This window comes from Mytilus californianus, unplaced genomic scaffold (genome assembly GCF_021869535.1).
Source record: "Mytilus californianus isolate M0D057914Y unplaced genomic scaffold, xbMytCali1.0.p SCAF_10, whole genome shotgun sequence".
In the NCBI taxonomy this organism is placed as follows: Eukaryota; Metazoa; Mollusca; class Bivalvia; order Mytilida; family Mytilidae; genus Mytilus; species Mytilus californianus.
Genome location: NW_026262582.1, coordinates 35,541,458 through 35,564,447, shown reverse-complemented (window position 1 = coordinate 35,564,447; position 22,990 = coordinate 35,541,458). Strand labels below are relative to the sequence as shown.

General features: G+C 32.1%; 1 protein-coding gene across 5 annotated transcripts in view; it reads right to left on the bottom strand.

The window, feature by feature from the left end:
• Positions 1 to 20,571, bottom strand: part of LOC127718020 (serine-rich adhesin for platelets-like) — a 47,396-nt gene extending 26,825 nt beyond the window's left edge. For 3 of the 5 annotated variants that reach the window (XM_052223914.1, XM_052223913.1, XM_052223915.1), the window contains exon 1: positions 20,471 to 20,570. The gene's annotated coding sequence lies outside the window, so the exon portion shown is untranslated. Of the gene's footprint in view, positions 1 to 4,620; positions 4,728 to 20,470 lie in introns of those variants that run through there. The other 2 variants (XM_052223909.1, XM_052223910.1) reach the window with 2 other exon arrangements.
• Positions 20,572 to 22,990: the final 2,419 nt, after the last annotated feature.

Genomic DNA, 22,990 nt, shown 5'->3' with positions numbered 1-22,990 from the left:
ATGCAAAAGCGGCATTTTTGCGCCTGTCCCAAGTCAGGAGCCACTAGCTTTTGTTGGTCTTGCTTAATTTATTTTTTTTTTTTTTATTTTGGGTCATTTGTATGTTACGGAGTTTAGTGTGGCGTCCATTTCTCTTGACTAGTAAACATTATTGTTTAGGAACCAGCTGAAGCCCGTCTGCGGGTGTTGGATTTTCAAGCTGTGTTGAAGACCAATTGGTGGCCTTGGGCTGTTTTATGCTTTTTTTGGTTGCGTCGTTGTCTCTTTGACACATTCCCCGTTTCCATTCTAAATTCTGAATCTTCTTTAGAAATGAAATGAGATTCCCATAAGATCGCTGAATAATATTCATTGTTGCTTACCTGTCGATGAAGTCAAAATATATCTTAGCTCCTATTAAATATCCTTATTTCATGTTCATTTTATTGACGACATTTTCATTGTCATTTGCGTTCAACTACATCACGAAACTATAATAATTACATTCAAATGGTAAAATAATTTTATGTTTTGATTGAAATATAAATAAACATATGAGAGTACGATGACACGATTTGATGCTAGATATTTAGGGAACAACCATTTAACTTCAAGGGGGTGGGGGCGGTGGGGTTATGTTTTTTTTGTCTGAGTCAGAATTTTATTTTTTGTCATCTGCTTGACCACAATAATTTTTTTCATCAAATTAGGGATCAGAATATTTTTTTAGGAAAAACCCATCCCCCCACCCCCATCCCCCCACCATTATCCCCCACCCCCACCCCCTTTGAAGTTAAATGGTCGTTCCCTTACTATATGGTGTTTGTGTTTTTTGTTGTTTATTATACTAGTCTTATAGAGTTAAATGCCTTTGTTTACGCGAATGAGACAGAAAACCAACAACAATAATAACCAAAGGACACCTATAGATCACCGTATAAAGTTAAGTCCGAAACCTCGTCTTGATTCTAAATTTCTATCACATACAGAATTATGTTGATGATAGATCTGAGTCTTTGTTATCTTTACTCACAACTTTTATTATGTCTGACGTATGTTGATCTCAGGTCGTTAGGTTGCTGTCATAGGGCATTTACATTTGCCCTACATCTCAATTTAAATATTGAGATTGAAATACAATATCAACAAAGAGAGAGTTTTTTTGCTCCGTGTTGAAGACCTCACTGTTACTTTGAGACGAAGAACAGCAATAAAAGCGCGGTTCCTTTGCTTTTTGTGTTTTTTTGTTTGTTGTGCATGTACTGATTTTGTGTCATTGATGGATACCCCATAGCATTTTTTTTTCTATGACAATGTCATGGCAAGAAGGGGGCAAACGATTAAAAGTCAAATAACAGACAGATGCGGATCCAAGATTTTGAAAAAGGGGGAGGGGGGTCGGGCATCAAACTAGACAAACTTTGGAGTGGAACAGATAAAAAGTCTGAATTAACCATAAATGTAACTCCATAAGGGGGACCCCCCGCCCCAAAAAAAAATCCGCCTCTGACAGACTACAAAACACAACAGTATTCAAAACTCAACACATACAGCCGATATGGAACGTATATAATAACTTAAAATTCATAAGTCATGACAGTGAAAAGTTTCAACTACAAGTACATGTATTCTGAGCCTTCTAAAAGCGCCTTTATGTAAATTTGTTTGCAAAAAAAACAAAGTTCTAAAGCGGTATTCATCTATTTGCTTTATTTCTATTTTAATATATTCTTGCATTTTTAATTCGTTTTTGCGTATATACATGATACATGATGCTCAATGTAAAACCTGTCGAATACTCGGTTTAAATCAGCCGGGTCACAAAAAATATTATCCCAACCAGCCTTGTAACATGTAAATGGAAAGAATACTCCTTTACTGAGTTAGTTCAGAACATTGATACTAATGGTATTGATAATTATGGTATTGAAACTAGGCGATGGGCAAATTGACTTTTTGTATTATAGGAGTCAGAATATGCATGTAAAGTTTATCACGGTGACCGTAACTGACCAAAAAATTGGATTTTTTAATTCTTTTTACGAACGTTTAACGCACATCAATTTGATAAAGATGAACATTGAAATGTAATCAAAATGTGCCATAAAAAAGTTGGAAGTTGGTAGGGCGTGGTAAGACAACTACAAACATGACAATACTATAATATATGGAAATAGGTTAAATACACATATATAAAACAATTGAATGAATATAGTGAGTCACTCTTTCATTATCATGAATAGACTAAAAGTCATAAAACACTTCTTTTTATAATATATCGTCGTTTTGAACTTCAATTGTCAATTCAATCTCATTAACCGTTTCATTTGGCTAAGCAATCATACTTTAACAAATATAATAGTGCAACCAAATGAATTATGAATACTCAAACTGCCGGTCAAAGAATGATGATACATATTGTTTAACAAGTATATGTTATATGGACTATTAATAAAACTTACATGATAAAATTCTTTGAGGAATTTGTTTTATAGAAGTTTTCATTATGCGCCTAATGTAGACCAGGCGGACTAGATATTTATAGTTGTCAAAAAAATAGGTGCGTGCACGTATTTCAAGACATTCTTTAAAAGTTTGATCATCGAAGGAAATTTCCTGATGTATGAAAGACAAAGTTTAGAACACGTTTTTTTTTTTTTTTTTTTTTAAATTTCTGATTAGTAAGTTCTCCTTTAAAAAACCTGGTTCTGAACCTTAGTGTCTCCTATATAATATAAAAAAAAACAATTACCTGAATTAATAGTTTAAAAAATTGCAAATTATATGTGGTATCACGTTCAAGTAGATGAAAACTACAATCCTATCAATCTTATAATATATTATGTTAAGAAACGGATATATATAAGGCTGGCGTACATGCATAAATGTAAAAATAAAAAATTACCTTCGCTCGCTAGGACAGAAAGAGAACTTTCCGAGTTCAAAAATGACTAATTTTTATGATAAATCTAACCATATTTCATCACGAAGTTTACAAATATGTTACTAATGTAAACAATACAAATCCTTCTCTATAGGTGTCACTTTAACATGTTAAACAAGACAAAGACAAGAGGCAGTTAAACTTATATCAATCAAAACTATAGGTGTGTACTATTGTCGTATTTTTAGTGGGAAATGACAAATTTATATAGATTTATAATGCGTTGTCCTGGTAATTTTTACCTGTGACCTAGGTGTTAACTTAACAGGAATGCATTTTGTGAAAAATTATGCGGTTTTTAAAGCGGATTTCAGTTTCTGATTTATTGTAATTTTTGAAAGATTTAATGACCAGTTGTATTTATAGTTTTTATAGTTTCCTGTCTGTCTTTATTTATCAACTTTACCGTGACTTCTGAGTATTACAAAAAACAATTTCTCATATGATTCCTAATATAACTGAAACGAGGAAACAGGCGGTTTTCAATAGAAATCATATGATTTTGCAGTTCGTATTAATTTTTGTTAGTTGCACAAGGTCAGACATGTAAATTGAACAAGTCAGCTCTTTAAAATATTACGAAAGAAAGTGTATACAAAAAAAAACATAAACTTATTTATTCAAAACGAGGCGGAAGATAATATAATAAGGAGACCTTCAATTCATAATCCGAGAGAAACAGACAACACCATGGCAAAAAAACCAAAAGACGACAAAAACAAAGAAGTTCACAAAATACATAGAAAACTATTGAAAAATTAAGACTGAGCAACGCGAACCCCATCAAAACAAGGGTGTGATCTAAAGGTACTCCGAAACAGATCTGCTCCACAGTGGCACCCGTCATGTTGCTACCGCTAAATACCAATGCGGTAATGAGTCTCATTTAGTGATGTTCTTAATATTTATTGATAGTCCCAACAGCAAAGCTACTACCTTTTTTCAAGTTATTGATAGTCCAACAGCAAAGCTACTACCTCTTTTCAAGTTATTGATAGTCCAACAGCAAAGCTACTACCTCTTTTCAAGTTATTGATAGTCCAACAGCAAAGCTACTACCTCTTTTCAAGTTATTGACCCCTTTTCAAGTTTATCAAAACAAATAGTTTGTGTTATTCATTTTAACAGATTGGCATATTTAAAAGACAATTGTAGATCTTATTAGTAAATTTGATATTTCGATATGCATCACACAGATTTGCAAATTTTAAAAGATAGTGAAATAGCATAGTAAATTTGATATTTCGATAAACATCACGCATATTGCGTTATGTAGTCAAAAGAAAAGAAAAAAACTGTATAATTTACTAGATAAGCAAGCAACCTAATCGTCCTTGTAATAACTATCCGTTCTAGTAAAATCAACTACACAGAGAGTAATTTTACTATAAAAGCTAGTAAATAAACTTAAAAAAGGGTAAATGCACTCGATTCTTTTTCTTGTTTTGTCTTTTAAATTTAAAAAGCTAAACGGGACTTTTACAGGATTTTTCAGATGAAATAAAAGCTGAAATAGATAAATTTAATGTCTTGTCTTTCCTATGGCAACGTATTAGCAGAAGTTATCAGTTGTGACAAAGTAAGACCCCTAAGACTGAATATGACATAGACACTAGAAATGAGACGAAAAACTTGACAACAGCCTTTCATCAGCACTCAGAGTAACATCAAATCTTAAAGAAAATTTATAACCTTACCTATGTATACATATCTTCTTTATGGATAAAAAATCCGCCATAAATATCAATTGGATGTTTATTTACAACGATATGTTTCAATTGACATTCAAACCACGCCTAGTTCATAGAGTCAAAACAAACATACCAAATCGATGCAAATCAAATAGTCAATATAAAAGGTTAAATTAGCTTGATTATATTGTCACACAAGTTTCTGTGAAGAAAATTTTCATCTAAGTAATTGGTTATCTCCCCTTATTAAAGGTATGCAAAACATGTAAAAAAAACTCTCAGGAAAGTGTTCTATTTTAACCTTCTGGTGACGGAATCAGTTAGTGGGGGTTCAAATGAAAGTTTTGCCAACTCTCACAGATATGAGTATCCATAAAATAAAATAAAAAAAAGTGTACATGTCGTTCTTTGAATGTGAACGGTTTCTGGATGCTAGCCTACTTGAGAATGTATAAATTTCTCAGTGAATTATCGAGTATAAACTTCACCTGAAGAATATGATTTTCAAGTAACCCTTACTTACAACATGCTTCAAATCAATAAATTAAAACGACCTGAAACAAATCAAAAGTTTTATGATATAATATGTAAGCTGAAAAATATGCGAGTCAAGCTGTATAAATTCGATTACAATCATATTTAAACAAGTTAAAGATACCAAAGCGATACTGTACATCATGTTTATAGAAAGAAGGATGAAACTATAATAAAACCAATTCCAAAGACCAATATGGACTAAAAAGTAGAGATTTAAGTTATTTCGTTTATATAATTATCTTATTCAAACAGATTGTTATAATTTAAAATACTGAATTTCTCTAATTTTTTCATGAATAGTAGAGATTAATCGTTCGTCTGTTATAGGGCAGTATATGCCGCTTCTGATATCACAACACCCTATAAACTAATTCGAAGACTTATCTTATTAGTCAATATGTGGTTGGTATCAAGGTGGAACAACATATCCAGAAATGATAGGTTGTGTCATCTTTGCGAATCAAGAGACATCGGTGATGAATATCATTATTATGTCGTATAATGCTCTAAATAAAGACAAAAAGAGGTTGTTACCACACTATTGTACTTTTTGTCCAAATATATATAAATTTCCACATTTAATGAGCTTGGTAACTATACTGTTCTTGAAAAAACTATGTAGATTTATAAAAAATAGTTTGCGATTCAATTATGTATGTCTGTATTGTTCACATGTGCTTTAATATATAATGTAATTGTTTAGTACGTCTAAACAAGTGACAACTCCACTGAAGGTGATACACGGCTGAAATCACATATAATATTCATAATTACTCTAAATATCAGCATCTGCAAATTTGCGGAAGCAAATTTTTGTTCTTCCCTCGCCGGGATTCGAACTCATGCTATTGGGATATTGAAAAAGTATATTTTAACAAAACGCATTTGACTATAGCAGGTCGAACAACGGATGTTCTTAAACCCTGCTGACTGCCATTGGCGACTGCCAAATAAACGGTTCACCAGATGTAACAAAATGGATCTTAACTATTAATTTAATACCAAACAGAAAACAATAAACTTGCGGAAAAGATGGTATACCGCAAACAAAAGGTGAAAAAATTAGTACACCATATCCGGATTTCGACAATTAATGTCTCTTCAGTGATGTTAGGAATCGAAACTGTATTTGGAAGGCCATATAATTTACCTCAATGTTATATATATATATATATATAAGTACATCTGAACCAGTGACAACTCTACGACAGATTTTATCCATCGGATCACAAGTAATGGTGATACAAGGCTGAACACACATTCTGTATACATAATTCGTCTAAATAACAGCCACACAATGTTAGATCTGTAAATTTGCGGGAGCAATTTTTTTTTGTTCTTCCCTGGCCGGGATTCGAACTCATGCTACTGAGATATCGTGGCACCAAATCGCCTTGCACTATGCCCGATTCGTATATGTATATTCTCTGCCACTATGTAATTTGTAGTTAATGAGAAATACAATTCATTCATTCATTCAGTTAAGCACCAAGAAAAACAAAGTACAAAAGATACTGAAACAACGAATCTATATCATTTCAAATAGAACTACTAAAGATTGAGCAATGACGACCCTACTACACAGTAAAAGCATGGTCGTCCCTTAAATGTCGTTTTTCTATAATATTGTCCACGTATCAATAGAAGGTATCTACTGTGAATTAAGTAGTGTCCCCTATAATACGGCATAGACACTAGTATTGAGACGAAAAATATGTCAACAGCCTGCCAACATCGAATCTTAAGGAAACAAAAAGAAAAGCGAAATTTACCTGCAATTTTCATTATTTTAACACCACAAGGGTCAGATATATTGCTATTGGGAATGAATTATTTACCTGTCGAGATACGAGTTCAAAGTCAGATTTACTGTGTAGTATGGTCGCCGTTGCTCAATCTTTAGTTCTATGTGAAATGTTATGGATTCGTTGTTTTAAGGCCTTTGATATTCAGTCTCTCTTTTGGTCAAGTAATTAGTGTCCTTCTTACATTTATAGCTGGGTCATGTATACTTTTCTTAATATATACGATTCTCATTACTCAATCTTGGAGCTTTGTAAACACAGGAATGGAAAAGAAAACCTGGAGCATCATTTCAATCATAAAAAGGACATTTAACTGTACTACATGTATTTCTTACCGTAAAGTCTTATCCTAAGTCCCTCAGAAAAAAAATACAATCCATTTAACATGAATGAAACATCATAAAGTCACAATTTAATCTCAATGAATCATTTATGATTTATACTAAATATAATCGATTTACTATGTTTTACAAACTTGGGGGATTATTCTTAATGTTACTCTGTATCTGTGACACATGATGCTGTTTACATAGTTAAAGCTTCATACCTTTGTTGCACTAGTATAGATCAGAAACGGTTACATCTGCCAAAAAGAATAACACTTTTGTAACTGGGTGTCCCTCTACTACAGAAAGGAGGGCATCAAGTTTTCTGAGTCTGTACATTTGTCCGTCTTTATGTCGCTCGTCCGTCCCGTGTGAGATAAATTATTGCTTTTATGTAATTAACTATGAATTGGTGGTCAGATAAACGTAACACTCACTTTAAAATATTTATCACCATAAAAACTGCTCAATAATGGAAAATAAAAAAAGACAAACGATATTGAGAGAAATTATAAGATCCGGAAAACCACACAAAATGGCTGCAAAAAAAGAGATTACATAGAGATTACTTAAAATGATTCAAATTTTTGATAAATATACCAATTGACTTTGCAATACACATAAAATAAGAAGATGTGGTATGATTGCTAATGAGACAACTCTTCACCAAATACCAAATGACGTGGAATTTAGAACATTATAGATCATATTCATATGAAGAAGAAAAATACTAAGAAGAAGAAGTTGTTTTTAGCTTGCAACACTATTTGTAAACGCAAGGTATACGATATAATGTTTCTTTACGTAATGTACAGTAAGTACATATAACCTTGACCGACTACTAGTATTATGAAACAGCTGCTATATATTTTATTTTTTGCATTTATCTTTTGAAATATACAGTGAGTCCTCATTTTATACAATCTTTGTGTCAATATAACCTCGAATTTTTGTACGCGTTAGTCTTCAAATCATGAATGTTTTTGCTCGTTCTGATAAAATTCTTATCATCCCTGGACTTCCCCAATCCAGTTGTTAAAGCCATGAAGAAAAGGGGCAACTGTTTGGTCGCATGGGGTGTATAAATACGCATCATCCACGTCCAGCCAGAATGAGTATGTAAATTCAAAGCCTCGTGTGTCATGCTCTCTGGACATTTAACAAATATTGAAACATTCTCAAAACTCATAAGTCGAACTTGAGAAAAACTGACAACACCAAGGCAAATATGCAAAAAACGAACAAAAGACGAACAAACAAAAAAACATTAAATTGTGTGCAACACAAACCCCTACATAAACCGGATGTGAACTAAGGTACTACGGAAGGGTTGGCATTTCCGGTTCCACATGTGATACTGTTTAAAACTTTCATATTGTATAAACCGCAGTCACCATTTTGAGACTAAAGATATTGCCGAAACATTGTTGAGATATAGCGCTATACTGAGTGGATTAACAGGGGTCCCTGATTCCAGCTGCCTTCTCATTTCGATCACCTCCTAATTCGCTCCCCTTTACACCAAGTAAAAATTGATTTGAGAAACTTTTACACCTCTTCTCCCGATGCCCTTTCCCACCACGCTTGCTTCGTTTCCGTCCCTTTACTCTCACATCCCGTCGCCTCATTCCCAGGTTCCCTTATCCATTCCCAACCCGTCTTTATTTACATCCCAGTGCATTAGTTTTAACTGTTAACTAGTTTCAGTTTTCCGTGTATAATTACGATATATTTTGAGCAAAAAAAATAGCGGATAAATAATGTTACACAGGAGTATAATAAATCAGCTTTAAATTATCAATATTTATGATAAATGTTACGATACGAATTCAATGTAATGTGAAATTTGAACAAATTAGTAAATGTACATTTTGGTTATTTAATATTTCTATATTGGCAACAGCTGTCATTTATGTGGGTTAATCGTCAATATTCTAATTAGAAATACATGATATTAGTTTGTATAAAACTTAGTAGTTGGGCGGTTTATTTTTTTATTACTATAATTTAATTTTGGTGTACGTGTGGGAGGATATTGTTTATCCATTCCACTGCTATTCATTCTTGAGGTAGTGTAGGTATAGATCTATAGCGTCCTAAAAAAAAAACTTTCGTCATAATTTTAAAGAGAGTGTTCCTTTGGCTGTCTGAAATATATGAATAAGATCAAATACATTTATTGGTAGAAAGCGTATCAACTCCCTGCACTTGCCAATGCTAGAATTTTCTGAGCTGGTCTTTTTGCAATTTGCTGCAGTATTTTGTACCTGGGCTCTAGCATTATGAGAACAACTTTCCTCTTTTGTGCATTAAATGCAGAATATAAAGAAATGTTAGGACATTAGAACATTCATAACGTTAAATTAGTTGGCAATCGTCCGATTGGAAAAAGACTCAATTGTGTTTGCCTTCCTCTCGTAACTTTGATGCAGAATCTCGAAGTATTGTCATTAGAGAAAGGAAATGCAATTGAGTAAAAATTCTGTTGAAGATGAAATCCATTTTTAATGCAATGCCCATGCTTAACAACAGTACGCAAACTGTACTCTGATCAATTAAATAATGATAATAAAAATTTTAGTAAACTTTCTGATGAAAACAAATTAATTTGACTTTAAAGCAATGAAGACACAGATATCATTTATTTAATGCATACACATTTAGAATAGCTGTCCTAAGAAAGAGATGTACTAATCAATAATTGACTTAAGAGCTGTCCCCCATTATTATTATTATTATTTGCATTATTAGATGAAATTTTTGTGTTCCAAGTGGAATCCAAATTTCTGCTTTTTATACCAGAATATATATTTCATGCAGTTCTTTTCTTTCGTATATGTAAATATATATTGAATGTTTAATCAACTTAATCATTGAAATCATGTTCAGTATTGTATGTTTTGTCTTGTAGTCATATTAACCGTAATTATTCTGCCCCAATACGGCACTGTGATTAGTTAATAAGATTATTTGTATTTGTCAACATATTACATATAACAATAATGACATTGTTGTCAAATCGAACAAAAAAGGGTTTATTTCCAAAACTGCAAATAAATCTAGATTGGTTAAGTCTTTTCGCAAAAAGGTAGAGAAGATACCAACGCAAAGGGACATTCAAAATTATAAGTCGAGGAAAATAGACATAACCATGTGTGGTAAACAGAGGTATACAATACACTACATAGAAAACTAAAGACTGAGTAGCATGAACACCCAGTAAGGACCAGGAGTATTCAATTGCTTCGGAAGGGTAAATAGATAATTTTTCCACTAGTCGAACCGTCGTGTTGCTCTTAGTAGTTTCAAAAACAACAGATTTGTCCCATACTTTTTTATTTATAGTACATGTATAGCACCTTTTAAAAATACAAATGAGGTTTTAGACCAGTATAAAAGACAAGATTAACTGATAAGTATATGGTTTTCTTAAACACGAGTCAAGTAGTAGCAGAATAATTGTAATACAGTTGTGTTTTTTTTAATAGTGCATGTGATATCTTGAGTTTCCAAGCAGCATTGCCGTTGTTGAGAGGATACAGTCCGTTGACTATGACGAGCATACACAATCGCATCAATGTTAGAATGGAATAGGGTTATTAGTTCTATGCTTTTTAAAGTTCTACAGACTAGTTGAAAACACTTTAAGCGACTGTTCGTAGGAATTGTAAGTGATGCTATAGGAATTATTTTATCTTTCAAAGCATGTCCTATTTTTAACATGGGAGTCTAAATTCCTCAAACATTTTCTGATGAATTCACAAAACCTTCCTTAATTGTTTATTGTACCATTGGCATGCGTACAAATTTTGCACCAAACAACATCTACAACCAATCCATGATAGAGGAAGTATATTTTTAATTTTATTGCTATGTACTGATGTGTGAACATAATTTCAATTGAATCCTAGTAAATCCTGAGCTAAAGTTATAATCTCACGACTTTAAACCACCTTAAAAATCATAACTTCATAATATCGTAATAAAACAATCCAAATTATATTTGTTATTGGTTTTTGTTTAAGTTCGGGCTTCAAATTTTTAAGGTTAAGGGGAGGGTTGAGCGCTCAAAAACATGTTTAACCCTGCCACATTCTTTATGTGCCTGTCCCAAGTCAGGAGCCTGTAGTTCAGTGGTTGTCGTTGGTTCCTGTCTGTCATTTTTGTTTTTCGTTATTTGTTTTGTTATAAATTAGGCCGTTAGTTTTTTCAATTGAATTGTTTCATATTTTTCATGTCGGGGCCTTTTATAGCCGACTATACGGAATGGGTTTTTCTCATTGTTGAAGGCCGAACGGTTGCCTATAATTGCTTACATCCACTTCATTTGAACTTTGGTGGATAGTTGTCTTATTGGCAATCATACCTCATCTACTTTTTTTTATATTAATCAGTTTTGTGATGTATATCTCCCGCAATATTTAGTGAGGTCTTCGAAGATTAGGTTACATTTTCTACGTAACCATTGCCCCTTAGTTTTCTGTTATTATGAGGGTCTTGAGATGCACAAAATATTATTCTCAACATATGTGTTCTTTCCAACAGAAGATCATACGAAAATTTTTCAATAAATAATGCTATCATATCAGTCCTTGTGGGAACAAATGTGCTATATTCTTTATTCCATCAGAAACAAATAATGACATATCTCTTCAAGTGGAAACAATATTGCAGAATATTTCTTTCATTTAATTTTTTTTATATTATAAAGGAAATTCTTAGAAATTTATTCCAGGACAATAGGAACATACCGGTGTCCTGTGTTGACATGACTTTATATACAAAATTGAATAAAATGAATACCTAAAAACAGATGTTCAAAGAAGTTAAAATGACATTTAAGCACATATACATATACTTTATCAAAACTATAAAATACCTATCTATAAGAGATGGATGAGGTCCTCGTGTGCTTACAATCTCCAGTGAAGGCTTTGAGATTTAGGCAGGTATGTTTTGAATTATTTGGTATTTGACATTTTTTTTTTAATTTTCAAATTTATTGTCAACTTCCTATAAAACCATATCGCTTTCTTCCGAAAAAAATTTCCTGTCATAAAGTTTTATTAGTTTTTGTAATTGCCCACTTTTATTTTTTAATATATCACTATAAATTCTCTCGATATCAGACAATATCAACTTTTTACTCTTAATCTTAAATTTACGACTTCCGTTTTTGATTTGAGTGTGTTATCTTATAGTGAAAATTTTCACATAAACACAAGTTCTAAAAAGACTATACGTCAATGAGACATCAATTACACTATGAAACCAAATAAATACATCTGACAGTGACGTAGGAGTGGACTGAAAAAAAGTAGTGAGGGGGATAAACTACAAAAAGTGACAATCAAGAAAAAAAAACCCACCTACCCCACCCCCACCCCCACATACACACACACACACTTCTATAGTCTTATATTTAGTCGTGAAGTCATTTAGTTTGTTCTTTCATTTTCATTTTTTTTTTATTTTTCAATAAAAAAAAAAATGCCAAAAAGAGTAAGGTGAAAAACATACACCATTTTCTAAAGTCGAGATTAGGTCTTGGATGATGATTATGACAGACTTTTTGTTGTATCTGTTAAGACTTGAGACGATTTAGAGCTTGACGTATTGTATGGCTGTAAAACTGTATGTTGGGTTGCTGTCTCCACGTACACATTACGTCTTTTATATTCATTTCAAATGATAGACAAGTGGTCATACCAATTGTCAAACTCTAAATCGCTCGAGGTTCCTGATTTGATGCTTTCCTGTATATTATAGGTCATGCGCGGTGTGATCTTTAGATTTTAAGGTTGACATATATTTGAAAATAACATCAAATCTTTTTTGCATCATACAAGCTGCATCTTTATCAAATGCATGTAAAATATATAATCCCATTATAAACTGAACGTGACTGTGAATGAGGATGTACATCCAACAGATCCGGCCTATAAATGCATATTTGAGGGTCTGGTGGGGGATTATTAAATAGAGATTAATTGGCGAAAATATAAAGAATAGATCAAATTTAACCCAAAAAAAACAAAGAATAGAGAATAATGGGGTTCTAAAATATCGAGAATAGAAAAAAATGACCCCCCCCCCCCCCCAAAAAAAAAAAACAAATAATAGAGAATAATGTGGTTCTAAAATATCAAGAAAAGAGAAAAATGAACCCCCCAAAAAAACCAAAGAATAGAGAATAATGGGTCCTAAAATATCAAGAATAGAGAAAAATGGACAAAAAAAAACAAAGAATAGAGAATAGTGGATGCTAAAATATAAAGAATAGAGAAAAATGGGGTGCTAAAATATAAAGAATAGAGAAAAGTGGTTTAGAAAATTAAAGAAAACAGAATTGAAGGACCCTCCATCCAGAACTTCATACATGCATATTTCAATGTGGTATTGTTCATCTGGTAACCTCGAAAACTTAAACAACTTATATAACACGACATAAACACTCAAATAGTTTAAATAATTTCGAGATGAGGTGAAAACAGTTAAAGGAGTGTTTTACTATCACAAGAATTTTCATATGAAGAAAAGTAAGACAAATACATCAGTCAGATAGTTATCCAACATTACCAAATAAGGATGGGTTGTTGTCTTTTATGTCTGTTTTTCGTTCCTTTTGATATAAAAATCAATCTTTTTTTTCTATTTTGTATTGTTTCACCTAATACCATGCTTGGAAATTTTATCGCTTACTATACTAAACGGTGTGGGTTTCGCTCAATGTTGAAGGCGTACGGTGACTTGTAAGTGTTTTCATCTTTGTCCTTTAGTCTTTATGGATAGTTGTCTAATTGACATATTTTACTTTTTAACCGTTTTAGTTTTAGACAAGTCCGCCTTTCCCTAATACTTACTTTACAGATGATTTATAGGAAGATATTCAAATGACAAGGGAGGAAACCAGACTAATTTGAATATAAAAGTCATTAAAGGTATATCTGTTAATCTTCAGGATGTCAGTAACTAGCCACAAACGAGAAAACGATTCTGTACGAAGTATACATCCGGGCAATACGATATTAGCACGAATATGTGTTTGCACTGCCTTCAATAGAAGACGGGCATTATGTTTTTCCGGTCTGTGCGTCTGTTCGTACGTCCTTTCTTTTTCAGGGTAATATGTTTTGGTCTAACGTAGTTTTTAAGTTTTGGTTAAATGTATATGTTGAATTTTTTGTTTCAGGTAGTTTGTGGTCACAGCAACATGAAACTTAGTATATATGGTCATTATATAGTGAGAATTCGTCAATAAATGACAAATTTGATTTGATAAAAATCATAGATGTTTGTGAATTTTTTATTCTTCGTGACATGATAAACCGAAATATATTGCTATATTGGCTCAACATAATATCAAGCACTGTAAACAAAAAATACCCAGGGTAAAATAGTTGTTCTTGGGGTAAAAAAACAGAATTTTGTTTTAAGAACAACATTCCACACAGGACACAACACCAACGGTTTATAGTCATAAATAGATTATAAAACGTTACTGTTGAGGAAAAACAGTATTATCTTTTTAATCATTGTAGTGGTCATATGACAGAGGTTATATAATTTAAAGAATTTCCGAAATTTCAAATGTTTGACTCAATTTCTATATGTATAAAAGGATTATATCTCAATTAGACAGCAACCAAATCAAATAAATGACCTACAGATATCTAGAGGTCAACATACAAAAAGTTGGTGTCTATACAATATGCCAAGTTAGCTTTCAATCATCCCGAGTCTAAAAAGTTATCAACTAATTAAGCAGAAACTACCAAAGATCTGATGGCGGACAAAACATGTCTATGAGCCATCAATGAGAAAGGACTATGTTGCCAGTATATGATTCTTGCAATCAAAAGTAAATAAAAAAAACCCAAATACTGTGGATTCATTTATTTTTGTGTAATGAGGAAAAATGCATTTCCTTAGATACAATTGTCATTATTACAAAATTTTCAAAATATTATAATGCTTACTGTTCCTTGGAAAACTGCGCTCCCCTTGTGTATTTATCAACTTTATATTTGTTAAAATTCATTAAAATTTTCTGTACATATTTAGGTGATTCCGAATACTATGGGAGATATTTCTGAATGCATTATCATGAAAAATGCTCACATTTATTAGTTTTCCATACTTTGTATTCAAGTAAGTGATACTATCGACATCAGCTGTGGCGTCATTACATGGCTGTATGATTTCTTACTTTATTTTATATTATATTTTGCTATGGTTTTTACATAGTTGCTTAAATCAACTTCATTTTGACTTTGAGGGTAGTTGTTTAATTGACAATCATATCACAGCATGCATGGCTTAATATTTTTTACGCAGGATGCAATATAGACAATTTTGATTGGTCAATCGATCTTTTGTTTGTGCTTTTAATTTATCTTAATTTATGCTACTACTTTGTCATAATTGTGAAAGATAGTACGATCTCAAATAGAACCAATAATTTTATACAAGTTTTTAACAAATTCATAATAATACATACGGAAATAGTAGAGAGTCACCTTGTAACCTTACTACTAGTAGTTTATATGGGTAAAACCCTAATTCCGTATGCGGAATCGAATATCACACATTTTTATGTTTTCCAGAGTAATTGCAAATAATAAGTTCAAACATAACTATATATAATTGTGCATAAATTATCAATATCAAATATAATTGAGGAAACGAAGAAATTTACTACTTAAGTAAAAACTTCCGTCAAGGGATACTACGGATAGTTGAAACATTTTAAATGCATTATGTAAATACAACATTACTGCCAGTGTATTTTTGGTATTTTATTTGTTTTGTATCAAATCAAATTTGCATACCTACCATTCAGACAGGAAGAAAAACTTACAAACATAAAGGCAGCTCAAAACGATAAAAAAAAGTTTATTGAGCATGCCACAACATTGAATGTTTTATTATGAATCAAATAATGAATGGACCAAAATAGTGCAAAATTCTCACTAAAATTCCTTTCCTGTTTCTGGAAAATTTTGAAATATTATTTAGCTCCTGCCATTAAAACCCTACCAGTAAGCGAGCCAATTACAAAGGGAAAAAAATCTTATTTTACCTTACTATAGACTGGTAACCGTCCGTTATTTGACAAGTTTGACAATATTTGTATATTCCATAGGCATACTGAATATAAAAGTGGGAACCAACCTAAATTATTGTAACTTCTTCTGTGTTTAGAGGCAATGTGTCAGACACTAATTCGAAAGAGTCTAAAAAAATATCTCACTATCAAAGCATACCTCTCAAAACTAAATCCCGAATTGGCAAAAACACGATAAGATATGACAACAGACCACCATGGCGCGATAAGGTTTCATGCTTGGCACTAGCACGTGAAAACATGATGCGGTCAACAGGGGACGATCCAGGGTTCGTGGAAAGTGGCCTAATGGTCGGAAATGGTAAAAAACGGCAAGACGATTTTTATTTCCGATTTCGTGTCAAAAAATGATATTATTTCCGATCAAAGAAGTGACCCTTTATGCCCACTACTGAATCCGCAATAGGATAAACTAGTCTTTGAAATCTCAATTCTCCCCCTTAAATTCTGATCTATAAAATAACAGAAAGTATACACAAAGAATAAATACAGCAACGCTTTCGGAAGTCTCCTAATGCCTCCTTAAAAAAGAAATAACTTAAATTACCTTTTCCATAGCAGTCAACGGCTAAATACACGGTAACAATATTTTAATTAGACGACACATTAAATTCGGAGTGTCTATTCGTCCGGCTAGCCGGACGAATAGTTTAAAATCTCTATTCGTCCGGCCATCCGTCTGCGGATGCGCAAATCTTCAATATCAATAAAAGTGTCATGTGACGCGGAAAGTGTCCCGGATGAGGTGTCGGATAACAAACTAGCCTGGCATCCCGGCCCGATCTAGCTGCGCTAATAACAAACGTGCGTATGCAATGGACGTTTTGAGAATCGGAGATCGTGATTTATATTTAAAGATGTCATAAAGAAAACAAGAGAGAATGTGTTTGCTTTAAACAAATTTCTATAGGAGTGATTCTAGAATAATAGCGTATACATGTTTACTGTGAGGAATACGCCTGAAATCAAAGTGAAATTGATGATTTACCCCCATTTACCTTATGGAGGCAAAACTCATTCGGAAAAAATACTATATCAAACTTGCTTGGATGCATTATTTTTAAGTTATACTACAACGGGGATCTATGAACATGCACTGATATGCCTGGAATGGGAATATGACACCAAGGTTGGGGTATCCCCCTTTTTTTCTGTTGTATCTAATATACATTTTTTTTCTAAAAAAAATTCTATCGAAAACACAATCCTACTTTTTCGGGGTAGGTTACACGTGTCTACCCTTTTCTTCAATTTCATATGAATTAAAAATCGTCGAACAATTTAAATGCATAATCATTTGAGGACCTTACTTTAACCAAACTTCACACGGAAACAATAACTTCATGATCTTTTGGAATCAGAGATGTCTAATTATGCCAATAATCATTGGCCCGACTATTTACCTTACAGGAAATTCATAGGCAGACAACACACATGTGATATACATTATATATCGGTCATTGAACTATAATTAATCATTTGATATCTGGTAATTTGACTTCTATTGATGTAAGGATCGCAACATGACACGTAGATAATAAATATAAATGTTTAATAAATGGTTTGAAATTTTTAAAAACAGTAAAAATCAATTGTTTGATTCAATACTGATCCCCCAAACCACACTAGAGTCACACACTGATAATACACATGTATACCGATGACATTCCTACTTCCCATCCCCCTTTTCCCCACTCTCCTATCAACTGTCTAAATTTTTTAAGATAGTTGCATATATTGTTTATATGATGCTTTTCGAATAATGATTAGTTACTGAATCAGCTTTGATACATTATAATAAGTTACTACTAATAATGGTATCTAGATTTGGCTACGAATACCACATCTTATTGCAGTAACTAATGTTGTTTTTTTTACAGTAAGAAATAATCAAAAGACAAAGGCATGTAGATATTTCTAGTTATACAAACGCAAGGTCGAGAGAATGACTTATTTTTGAAAGCATGGGACAAAAACAGGGGAGATAAGGCAAAAAACGAACAAAATGTTCATTCCTCCATATCCGGTAGTAGTTGCATATAAGTAAAATTATATACTTAAAGTTTTATAACAAAAACATGACCGATCATACACATACCGCTGTAACTCATCTTCCCCCTCCCTCTTTCCCTCTCTGAGGGTATGGATTGGGTTAACAGAGAGTAATGGGCAAATAAACAGCATAAAGGGGAAAAAAGAAGATGGAAAAATAGGCCAAAAAGTAAAGAATTGTGAATTATGGAGTGCTAAAATATAAAGACTAGAGAATAATGGGGAAAAAAGAAAAAAAAAGTAAAATGGCATAAAAAAATTAAAAAATACGTAAGTGGAGGTCTCCCCCCTTCAGACCATTTTCTATGTTACTGATGATAATAAGAATATAAATAACAGTAAAAAAATACAATGTTTCCGAATAATTTTTTGTTTGTTTAAACCTATCTAATTTCATTTACAGTAATTACATGACTTAAGCCATGTATTTTTGTATTGTAAGACTCTCCTGTACACACACAAAGATTAATACATTCTTATACATTTTTATCAGTTGATACTTTGAATAATTTGATAAAATGCTTTTCTCATAATTAGTAATGCAAACAAAGTTACTGTACTAAATCGGCTTTGGTTACTATCAATACAAGTATCTGATTTTGGCTGTGAATAATTCTTATACAGATCTTGTATATGTTGTGTACAAGTTGTAATTTCGTACAAATTATAATTTGTACAGGGTTTTTGTACAAGTTATCAGTATTTTGACACACACCTTCTTTCACCAGGTGATACAAGTTTATCTTCAATAATTATCCAGTTCGATGTTTTACTCATAAATTTATATACATTAGGCACTGTCCTCTATGTTATAAAACTACAAATAAGGACACCTGATTGGTTTAGATTATATCTTTATTTTTTTACTAATACCAAATTCTATGTCCTCAAAATTCATTTTAGTATTTTTGTATTAACTTTGAATCAGTACTACATGTATGTGCAAGACTGTAGCATGTAGTTGTGGAAATAAACAGTGATAAGCTTACCAAAGACTCTGTGCTTATTTTATCTTATTATGTAAAGAGAGTCACAAAATACTGATAACTTGTACAAAAATACTGTGCAAATTACAATTTGTACAACATGACAATTTGTACACAACGTATAGATTCTACGAAAACCTTTCAAATGTAATAATTTTAAAGGGACTTTTTTAAAACTTTATTCACTATAGTAGACTAATTATGCCCCCCTGTTGATCGTCAACAAATTTTAAATATCATGATTAATGCGATATATATAAATTTTTCCTATGAAATCGTCCAAAAAATGTTGCGCTTCGCTCGGCGCTACATCTTCATTTATCCGGAATTGCTTAGTGTATTGCACTGTTAAATAAAGTACAATCTGACTACATTAGAGCCTTTGCAAAAACATTTCGCATTTCTATCTTTTATTCATCTTCTGTATGGAGTGTTTAAACTTTGTGACGATAAACGCAAAATCAAAAGGTTAAGAGTAGAAGAGATGAGGGGTAAACCTCCATTAGATAGCAACCCGACACAAATAACCAAACACATCTAAATATTTTCAGTTGTACAAACGCAAGGCCGAGGGATTGAAGCCTTTTTTAATGCTTGGAAAGTACAATGTATTTATCAATTTCCACTAGTAAAAGCATTTCTAAATTAAATGAAACATCCGAAGAAAGAAACTTGTATAGTATCTGAAGTATATAAACAACAGATAGTCCTGCAGATTTATATATTATTTGTCTCATTTATATTCTATCAATCAAGTTATTCTTTCCCTCAGTATTGTTCTTTTGTATTTGTTTACGTGTTGCATCTTGTGGGCCCATTAATTTGGAATGAAATATATCAAATTATATTCCGTTTTCTATTTATATTCTATAACTGAAATAGTAATTAAACAGCGAAGTTAAAGATACTTTTCTCAAATACTAGATGTGAACATATTTTGCCACTTATGCGTAGCTTATAATGCTAAAACTATGGTCTTTACTATATTTCAATCAATAACGTTATTTAAAATTAAACACAAACCTTATCAGACTTTCGATGTCCTGTCTAGTTGTGAATTCCAAAATGATAACAACCCCATTTATTGCCTTTTATTGCACTCCTATTATCACAATCACCCGGAAAGATTTAAGGTTCAATATATATCGAGGGTGTGACCATATACCTGAGGTATAATTCGTTGGGTAATTACGTACAAGGTGTTTAGACTAACCGTTATTTGTAAGATAATTTTGTTTATATATATAAGATAAGAAAACTATGCATTGTGAAATATAAAACCATGAATGACGCGATAAAACAAAGGAATATGGACAGTGTCAACTTCATTACGTATTCAATATACTTTTACTTAAGTGTTCACGTTATCTTTTATATAACTTAGTATTTTCGCATCACAAGGGTCCATCATAATGCTAATTATCATAACTTATTAGCACGTTCATGGTTCCATTTTGATACTTTCTAATTTCCAAAATATACATATTTGAAGTCTATCGTTTTATGATAAAAGAAAACGGGTGATTGGACACTAAAAACATGAAATGCCAAAGAAACAACTTTCTAACACAAATATCCAAAGTTTTTTTTTTATTTCTTTTTAATACGTCTATTTAAACATTTTACTTGAAAAGGAGATCTTTTTATAGTATAACGCCCTTCTCTCCTTATAGAATTTCATTTGTTTTACAGCTCTTTTACAACACTGTTTCAATGCCTTGTATATAAATGAAATGTTAATTACAGAATGTATCAATGACTTTCAAGACAAGAAAGAAACTAAAGTAATTAAATTTCATTCAAAATAGGAAGTTTAAAAGAGTGTTTACATGTAACTGAGCGGGACTCCCGAGAATTCCATCCTTTCAAGTGACATTTCTTTTGAATCATATATAAAGTAGAAGAAATGGTGACACATAAATAGTGATAAAAAGTCACGATTTACAGATTTACGTATTGAACCAGTCTTTTGACCTTCCTTAATACTTAATAGAATTTATGATATTGATCTAACAGCTTAAAACTCCTTGGACAAATAAATAGTTAGCAATAAAGAAGTTTTATTAACAGGAACTTATAAAGAACATACATGTATGAATAAGGAAGTGAGACATTCGCCATCTACGATTGTTTTCAATCGTCTCCCTTGAATTCGTGGTCATTGCGTAAGGTTAAAATGAAGTAATTATTATATAGGCGACAATGGTAGCCTTTTTGGGTTCTACGTTTTTACTATAAAAATTCCGTTGAAAAAACTGTCATATTCTGAATTCAACACCTTTGGTTATGAATCAATTTGCAAAACACATATGATGCCGCAGCTTTTTTGATAGAAAAATGGCATTTTTTAAGGGTACTCTATGGTTCCAAAATTTTCAAATTGATATGAATGACAAACACCCCTTGCTTAATTTTCTACAGAAAATGTTGTTCATCACAGATATAGTTTCCTCAAAATTTCTCGCTATGTCTACATCAAGAGTCAACAATAATTTCTCACTATTTCAATTTTCTTTTCTAAATAAGTAACAGGGCAGCAGAATAAATTTACTTCTACCTACTATCTTAGGGAGGTATGTCCAAGACACAATGTAGTCTCGATATCGACGACATCAACGATATCGAGTCGATATCGACAAATAATGATCCAAATGTTTATCTGCTACATTTTTCTATATAGACAATTTAGTTTCTCCTGGTTCGTCTAATAAAGATGTCGATATCGACGACATCGACGATATCCAGTCGATATTGACACATTATGTTCCAAATGTCTATCTGTTTTACAGTTATGTATATAAACAATTTTAGTTTCTCCCAGATCGTCTATTTTAGATGTCGATATCGACGATATCTACGACATCGTGTCGATATCGAAAAATTATGTTCCAAATGTTTATCTCCTACAGTTATCTGTATAGACAATTTAGTTTCTCCTGTTTCGTCTGTTTTAAGATGTCGATATCGACGATATCGACGACATCGAGTCGATATCGACACATGTTCCAAATGTTTATCTGCTACAAATATCTATATAGACAATTTAGTTTCTCCTGGTTCGTCTGTTAAATATGTCGACGATATCAATTCCATATCAACATTTAAACATTTTCTTCATAATTTGTTTCTCTATTTATTTCGTTTAGTTTACGTACCTTAATTACTCACTAAGATAAGGGGATGTTGCACGATTTGCAATGAGACAACAGACCACAATACACAAAAAGAATGAAGATGTTAACAACTATACGTCACCTAACAGTCTTCACAACAAAGGTTAACAATAATACCGGCATAATAAAATATCAAATATTTCAAATGGGAAAACAAACATCCTGATTTATGTATAAATGATAAACAAAAATCAAATATGACTGACAGCAACGAACGACAACCACTTATTCAAAGAGCTCCCGAGAAGGGTCAATCACAATAAGGATGTGGCGAGGTTAAACTTGTGCGTTAAAACTTCCCTTAAATCTATGACGGTGGTATAGCATAAATACATAAAATTCAACAAATAGACAAAATCACAAAGTACCG